The sequence below is a fragment of the Micrasema longulum genome, unplaced genomic scaffold, assembly GCF_059751315.1.
Source record: "Micrasema longulum isolate JH-2025_06_02 unplaced genomic scaffold, ASM5975131v1 h1tg000234l, whole genome shotgun sequence".
NCBI classification, from domain to species: domain Eukaryota; kingdom Metazoa; phylum Arthropoda; class Insecta; order Trichoptera; family Brachycentridae; genus Micrasema; species Micrasema longulum.
This window is the reverse complement of record NW_028277439.1, coordinates 326,427-334,872: the sequence shown is the minus strand read 5'-3', so window position 1 is coordinate 334,872 and position 8,446 is coordinate 326,427. Positions and strand designations below refer to the sequence as shown.

General features: G+C 32.7%; 1 protein-coding gene across 1 annotated transcript in view; it reads right to left on the bottom strand.

The window, feature by feature from the left end:
• Nucleotides 1-2,637: 2,637 nt before the first annotated feature.
• The window catches only part of LOC148283465 (uncharacterized), a 282,346-nt gene continuing 276,537 nt past the window's right edge, over nucleotides 2,638-8,446 (bottom strand). The window contains exons 5-7 of the transcript XR_015825581.1: nucleotides 5,755-5,863; nucleotides 3,943-4,015; nucleotides 2,638-2,730 (exon numbers count right to left, since the gene is read on the bottom strand). The gene's annotated coding sequence lies outside the window, so the exon portion shown is untranslated. The remainder of the gene's footprint in view (nucleotides 2,731-3,942; nucleotides 4,016-5,754; nucleotides 5,864-8,446) is intronic.

Sequence of the window (8,446 nt, the reverse complement as noted above, 5' to 3'; positions counted from 1 at the left end):
TATTTTAGATGTTTTTAATAATGTAATGATCATTACAAAATAATGTGTATTTGTTCCATGCTGTTCCTGATTACATGCAATTAGTCTATGATACTACTTATTAAAGGTTATTTTACTTACTTACTTTTAACATTCTATTCATGGTACTAATACCACTGTAGTTCTAAGTAAATACAAGGTTAACAATAATCCGTTTGATCAAGTTATATTCTGATTTGGGAACATTGTTTTTAGCATGCTAGTAAAACAAGAAAGACATACTAACTCTAAAAATCTAAATAAAAAAAGGGTTATGATTTATCATTAAAATAGCAATTAATAATTTACAAATTAAATACAAGACAAAAAGCGTATTTTTTTGCGAACAAAATTACACATTTGTCAGAAAAAATACATTTGTTACAATATTTTAGTTTATCCAAATGTTAGTAGACAAAATACTGGATTTCACCCCCTTGGAAGTCAGTCATTAAGATAAACAAATTACATCAGGGATAGAGAATACCTTAAAGAAAGGAATATGGAAGTCTAGGCATTTACAGGGCTTATGACCTGTCTTTGGCTGGTTTAAGTGGTCACTTAATAATTTGAAACTGAAAACAATTTTCCAATTTTTAAACTTCTTGGACCAGTTGGTTTTATTACAATATTTTACAAAAAAAAGTCATTTTTTGAAAAAAAAAAAAAATTGTTTTTAGGCGTTGCCTAGTATGTGAAATAATCCAGTCAGATGAATCTCTTCACAACAATAAAGGTTTCAGCTCTTTGACTTCACTAATGTCAACAAATGGAAGAATTGAAGAAATATGGATGTTCAAACATGGGCAAAATAATGAATGTTACACAGTGTGTAAAGTGGCCACTTAAACCAGCCAATAACAGGTGACCCCTGTAAATGCCTAAATTCTCTATCCCTGTTGTAATTTGTTAAATACATTTGTATTTACAAAATGTCTATAAAACCATAATATACAATGTTAATTTGGTTAATATAGTATAATCTACAGTTTAACTTAAACCAAAAAATAATTACTGTCAATCTAACCACCATAATTTGATTACTATATTAATTACATTAAAATGTTGATTGAAATGTTTACTAGAATTACAAGTAAATATGACAAAATAAACTGATCAGAGATTTGTTGTGTTCTGGTGCAACATGCAACAGGATGGCAAATTGTATTTTAGAGAAATAAAAAAGGAAAAAAACATTTTAAAAGGGCTTAGATTAATAAGAAAACTGTTAAACCAACAACTTTATTGTAATTAAAATATACTCATAAATACCCAATGCAGGCAGTAAACAATGCTGTACTGTCAATATATTAGAGCGTCTTGACATCAAAAACTTAAGCCATTGTAAGAACTGCAGCTATATTTCAATAAGTTATATACATTTATGCAAACAAAAAAATAAAATGATATTTGCATTTATATAGAACTGCTGACCAGTACTACATTCGGTGAAAGCACTTCCTCCACATACTCGAAAACCATGTTAAAGACCAAGGGTCCGTCCTATTGGTTTTGCAAAAAAAAAAAACTGTTTTTTGACAATAAATGAGACACTTTTAAAATATTAATTTTATTGACCAAGATTTTAATTGAATTTAACTCTACTGCTCTCATTGCCCCTTTCAATGTGAGAATAGCGAATTGTATGGAATATTGTTGGATATTGTCATCCCTCTTTAAGACCATATTGCAATTACATGATGGTAACAAATCTGTGTTGATTTGCTTGTATTGTATAAAAAATCAATTTACTCGTAATAACATTAACATATATTATTATTACTATTATTTAGAAAATTTACTTAACTCCTACGCCCTGCATGAAAGTCGCCAAGAAAATAATTCTATAATCGTGCAATTAACACTGCTTATTTCGAGGTTATTAACTACTATTTAATCGAGTCACAGTAAAAGGATCGTTAGACTACAATGAAGCTGGATCAATCAGATCTTAATTGGAACAGTTTTATAAGTGACTGCAGAATCACACTCTTCATAATTACGATACATTGGACCCCGCTGTAAGCTTAAATGTGTCAAACTGAGAAAATCAAAAAGGAAGAATTTAACATGTACAATTTTTAACCACAGACATAAGGCGACTCAATATGCAATATATATTGAAGTATACATTCAATAACAAGAATTATTATAAACTTTATTAAATTAAGAGTTTTAAAAGATAACATGTATGCTTAATAGTTATATATCACACTGCCACACATCATGCTTCTTAATATTTGGTTATGATGAGCTGTTTAGTTATGAAACAGAATGTACGGTGTACTTTTTAGTAATTCAGGTATCAAAAAACCACTGGCCAATTCATTTTTAAAAGCTGCATTGTCTTTAACCATCAATTTACAGTGGCTTAAGTATACTACGTTACTAATGCGCTATATCTAATTTAATTACCATGCATAAAGGCCACTTCTCCACTTTTGGACACAACGGTCTTTGAAGGGGAAAAAGTTTTTTTTATAAAACTCATTCTCACTTTTGAACCATTCTTTGTCGGTGGATTGTGGTATTTGACTTTGCTTCTGTATAATACAGAAGAACGACTACCTTTGACTTCAGGAATAGAATGCATAGAAGTCACGGGTCGGGAGTACTCACTTCTATAAGTTTCTGCTGAAACAGAGGTGTCCTCAGTAATAGTGTATTGACGCGGCTTTTTTCCTGACCAGTCGCGGATTGTCTCATCAGCCTCTGAAAATATATAACAGTCCAATTGAAAACAGACGTAATTAATATGAACACAACTTTTATCAAGTGATGATAAGACAGCCTCGGTACTGCAATTGCAGCATATTTTTGTCACATGAAAGATGGAACCAAATTTCAAATCAATATTCCGTGTCCATCCTGTAAGGAGTTGAACCCGGGACCTCGAACATGTTAGGTGAACGCCCCGATTACTACATTACGAGGCGGACTTATCTTGACTTAATTTCACACACCCACATATACACATCCCCTGTACTAAGCTGTATGATTCCTCAATAAAATAAATAATATGGTTTGGTCATGTTGAATGAATGGATGGTGGAAGAATAGAAGAATGGATGATAACATAGAATGACATAGGCTAAGAACGATTTTTCATTATCAGATAAACAAAACTTTCAAGTCTGGTCATGTCAAAAGCAGTAACAATTGAAGGGCATGTACAACAATATGGATGAATGTAGAAGAAGCTAGAAATGTTGAGAATTTGTAATTTAAAAGAACTGCCTCAAGATATTGGTATTCTTCTCGTCTACTTAAGGTTGGTAGGACTATCATCACTTGTGTCAATTTTTAGCAAGATCTGTAATGCAGCTTGTGAAAGCTGAGTAAATAAGTCGATCTTTGATGTGTTCTGCATCACAATAATGTGTCATCCCACACATCTCTCCATAATGCAATTATTTGGCTAAAAACAACGTAAAAGTCTGATTTGGCTTAATGCGACTTATTCCTGTTCCTTAAATTCAAATTAGCACTTTGCGGAAAGCATTTTGACTCGATTGAAGTGATAAAAGAAAATTCGCAGAGGGAACTGGAAGCCATTCCGAAATCGGCCTACGAGAAGTGCTATGAGGATTGGAAGAAACGTTGGCATATGTGCATTGCCTCTAATGGTGATTACTTGGAAAGAGTCTTATCCGAGTCATATTTGAACATGAGGTATGTAACGGAACTCTACTGTTCATTTGTCAAGGCTTAAAAATAAACTAAATTGAATATTTTAAATCTTACCAAATTTGAAGTACCTACCAAAAATAGTAAATACATATATAATATTATTGCTTCACGTCCAGACTACAGATTTTTTTTGTCTTTAACTTTAACAAAAGAACAGTATAAATATGCTGCAAAATTAATGCTTCAAATAAAAATTTCATGAAATATATATTTACATATATAATAAGTACTTACTGTATACTTTAACAAGCAAATCGAAAATATCCTCATGTCGGAACTGCTTGGCAATATGTAGAGATGTGTACCCCTGTAAGACAACATACAATATATTAAATGCAAATAATCAATTTTAATTTACTATATTTATATTTAGAACATAAGGTTTTCTCACTTTAATTATTATCTTTTATTTGTCATCTTAGATTTGCATGTTTCTTTTTTGCAGTTTTAAAAAAAAATAAAAAAAAATATTGATATTGTTCACTGCTGTGATTATTTCTGTTAAACTTTTTATTGTAAAAGGTTCTTTGAACCGTTGATATATAAATAAATAATTTTAACACTCTATCTTGGCATACAGACCTTGCTTCCTCTGCATTCATACATCTTCTCATGATTATTCCTACTTTTGACATGTCCATCTTCAAGTATTTGATGGACTTGATCGTGTCATGTCTTTCTCGGTCTTCCTCGTTTTCTGCATCCATCAACATTTGCATCGTTGATCCTTTTAGCCGTTCTTTCGCTGTCCATTCGCTCTACATGTCCAAACCAACGCAGCACCCCTTTCTTGATTCTGTCAATAATGCATGTCTCAGCCTTACACACTTCACGGATCTCGACATTTGTGCACCTATCATACATCGTTTTACCACACATTCGCCTGAGGGATCGCATTTCGACATATAAGTTATATTTTCATCCCTTTCAAAAACTGTCACTTTCGATTTATCAACATTCATAGGCAAATCGCTTTTCTTGCATACATCGTAGACTTTTGTTCCAAGAATTGAAGGTCTTTGCTGCTAGCAAGAAGCATGACATCATTGCTAAAGAAAGTATTAAACCCTCTGATCCCTAGTAAAAATCAAGTTAAGAGATAAAATATATTTGTTTTTAGAAAATTAAATCGATCAGAATACTGGAGGAGACCCGAATTCCGAAGAGAAATAAAAATAATATAAGTGTGTGTTATTAAACAACAAATATTGTAATATCAAAACTTGAAAAACATACCCCATTCTGCACGGCCAGAGAAGTTTATAAACATGAAAGAAAGAAAGAAAAACAAATAAGTAAAATAACAATCACTATATAATATAATATACCATGAAACTAAATAAGTTTACAAGGTAAAATGATTTACATTCCTCAAAATTAAAAGTTTTGTTTGAGAGTTAAGTATTTTTCATGAATTGTTGAATTGAACACGTGAAAAATATTAAAGATTTTTAGGGCTGCATTGATAATGTTTTTTGAGTTATTATACCGTATGTTGTTCAACTTCCTTGCCGGTCTTTCGGGTAGCATTACAGCAATGTCCCGCTGCAGCGAGATTTATTATTGGAATTCCCACTACTTCGCCAATTACACTGGCTACGCTTTCCACAGAAGGTGGCGTACAAACTCTGTTGGCTCAGTCACTGAACAAACCTGCTCCGGAATATAAAGAAGAACTAAACTTTCCAGATGAACTTGCTGAAAAGATGTCTTGTGCTTATACCAGCTATAAAGTTATACCAGTACGTAACCAGTGCATTAAATTAGTTGATCTGGCATTTGTGGCTGCAGGCCCTATGGCAGGGAACTTTCTCTCTGCAGAAAATAGAGTGAAGCCGTGTTTCCGAAAACAGAAATTAAAACTCACCTGTTTTCAAAATCATTTGATTAAATGTTTAGGATGAGATGTCAAAATAAACTGATTTACTTGAAGTTTTAAGCAAATTTAAATTTGAATCGAATTGAACATTTCATGATATTCATCCTTGAAGCATTATATTAGGAAAACGGCGCTACATAAGTTAGACAAAATAAGAAAAATCTTACACTGCGTTGGTTGACGATTTCCGGGAATTTGCCACAGACGAGTTTAGCGATGTCTGAATTCCCGTGCTTAGCGGCCCAGTGGAGAGCAGTCTGTAATAAAACATACATTCTTAATTAATAAAACATCGATAGATATCGAAATAAATGTCGAGATCAACAGACACAAGAAATAAAATAAAAATAATAATAATATCCATCTTCTTTCAATTTTTTCATCTGTCGATGTTTGTGAAAAAAATACTGACGTGAATATTTTTTAAAACATCTGTTTCCAGAATTAAATTAATTCGATGTGCGTAACAATGAGTAAAGTGTGCGTATGGATACATCTGTCTAATTTTTGCCTGCACTTCATTTATTTATTTATTTATTATATATATACGGCCTAAGCCAATTACAACAGTTACATGAAGAAACATAAATGCAAGAAACTGAACAAAAAGAACTATTTAGCAAAGACAAACAAGGGCAAAACAATAATAGTATACAATATATAAAAAAAAACGAAAGACCAAAAACTTTGAGCTAAACCATGCCAATCCAAATTCATCCCACACTGTTTAGTCGCGAAGAGATCTACGAAAAGCCGGAAGATCTATCCCAAAAAATTCCAAGTCGTGCGATGAATTGACTAATCTACACATTCTGGACATTGGGGCATAAAAACCAAAGTTGCTCTTAGAAGATTTTATAAATAGCAGATTTTGACTTCTGGTGACACGGTTGGGTACATGAAAAGAAATTGATTGCAACAGAGATGGGACATCACTTAAAGCATTAAGTATTTTGAAAATGCATATAAGGTCCATCTTAGTTCTACGTCTCTCCAATGAAGTCAGATTAAGAGATTGCTCTTATGCATTGCATTTATGTGTCGATAGGGGATAGATATTTCAAGAATCTTTCGTAAATCACTCCATTTAATTCGTATCGAACAATTAAAACCATTCGGGTTGAAGTAGAAACATCGGTTGTCATCGGCTTGTATAAAAAATAATCAGCTTCAAGAATTTTCTCGTGACATGTAAAATCGCATCCAATAAATAATTTTGAATTGTCTTAGAAATTCCTTTAAAAACGGTTGCTTTTTCAAGATTGTCCATCATAGAATAATCTATTTCAGTAACAAAATCAACCAAACCACGAAAAATCTTTCTTATTATTAGAATTTTCTCCTTCATTATGTCTTCTTAAAGCTAATTCGAATGCACCGCAAAATTTGAAAGTCAATAATTCTAGACAAAATCAGTCTGTTTTGTCGAACTTTCTCATTTAACACCAAGTTGCTGTTGTATATCAACTCTGCCTAACAAATTAATCTCATTACGTTATGAACGCGTGATTGGGAAAGTGAATGTTTATTTACCTTTTCGGTAAAATCAGTTCTTCAATCTACAATCTTCTTTACACCATCTCCACACCACGATTTATCACCTCCAAAAATTGTACACGGAAAACAAAAAAATGAGTTCAAACGATCACATCCACAAATCCAAGATGCTTTAGGATAAAGCGCTTCTTTAAATGTTCTGTAAACAGATTTCGTCTTCACTTTACAAGATTGAACAATCTTAAAAATGGTCTTGGTGGACTTTTATCTTTCAAAAACTTCGATTGCACTTGATAAAATCAACGATAATCGTAATATTCTGATTCCCATCGATTTTAAAATAACTTTTATTTACTTTTAAACCCGAGAAAGTCGTTAAATCACTTGTAAGACGTCACAAAACATGAGGCACTGTGTATTAGTAGCGTTAACATTGTACATTATTTTTGTTAAATTTCGTTATACACTTGTCACTAATACGATGAATTGTTACGCGTGTTTTAAGTTACATTTTTTCTAAGGAGCTTTGCATGCGTCGATAACGCACGAGAAGGGTATATCCTGACTGTTCTAACGCATGATTTGCCGCTACAAACGTAGTCTATCTCTTTCATGTCACCGTTCCAAGGCGATAGAAAGACTTTAGTACTAAATAATTTTAAACTAAGGTGCAAATATGAATGTGCACTTTAGCTCATTTGCGCGTGCGCGAGTTATTAGGAGAATCATATTTTTTGTATGCGTAGCTCGGTAGTTCTAGCGGCGCGGGTAATCTCTATTATACAAAAATTATTGCATGTAAAAACCTATACACAAAGGATTTATTTTTCGCATAAAATAAATAGTAAACTAAAGTGAGAAATGCCAAGCAGTGCACTGCACTTATGCGCTACTAAGAAACCGCCTCTGCCCTATCCCCACCCAGTGGTGCATATGGCACTCCATTGGTGCTCAAATTAAAGCGTATCATAATGATTTAATACAAGCACGCAAGAGTCGTACGCTTCCGATCCATTCTAGGGACGATGAAAAATTACGGTGGTAATCATCGATTCCTTTCCGCACTTAATGGTGCACAGGGCACTACATTGGCACACCAACGATATATGGTAGTCTTACGGGTTCAGAAATTATGAAATATCCGAATGCATTTTATTATTTTTCAATCATGCCGGGAATCGAACCCAAGACCTCTTACAAGGTAGGCAAACGCGCTGAACAACTTATTATCTTTAAATTATTACAACAAATTTTAGTTTCATTATTAGTCTTTATTGAGATCCCAGATACCGAAGTTTCGTCTAAATTTGAAATGGCGTAATTTGCCGGTCTAAAAGTAATTATATTTTGGTTACGTAAAAC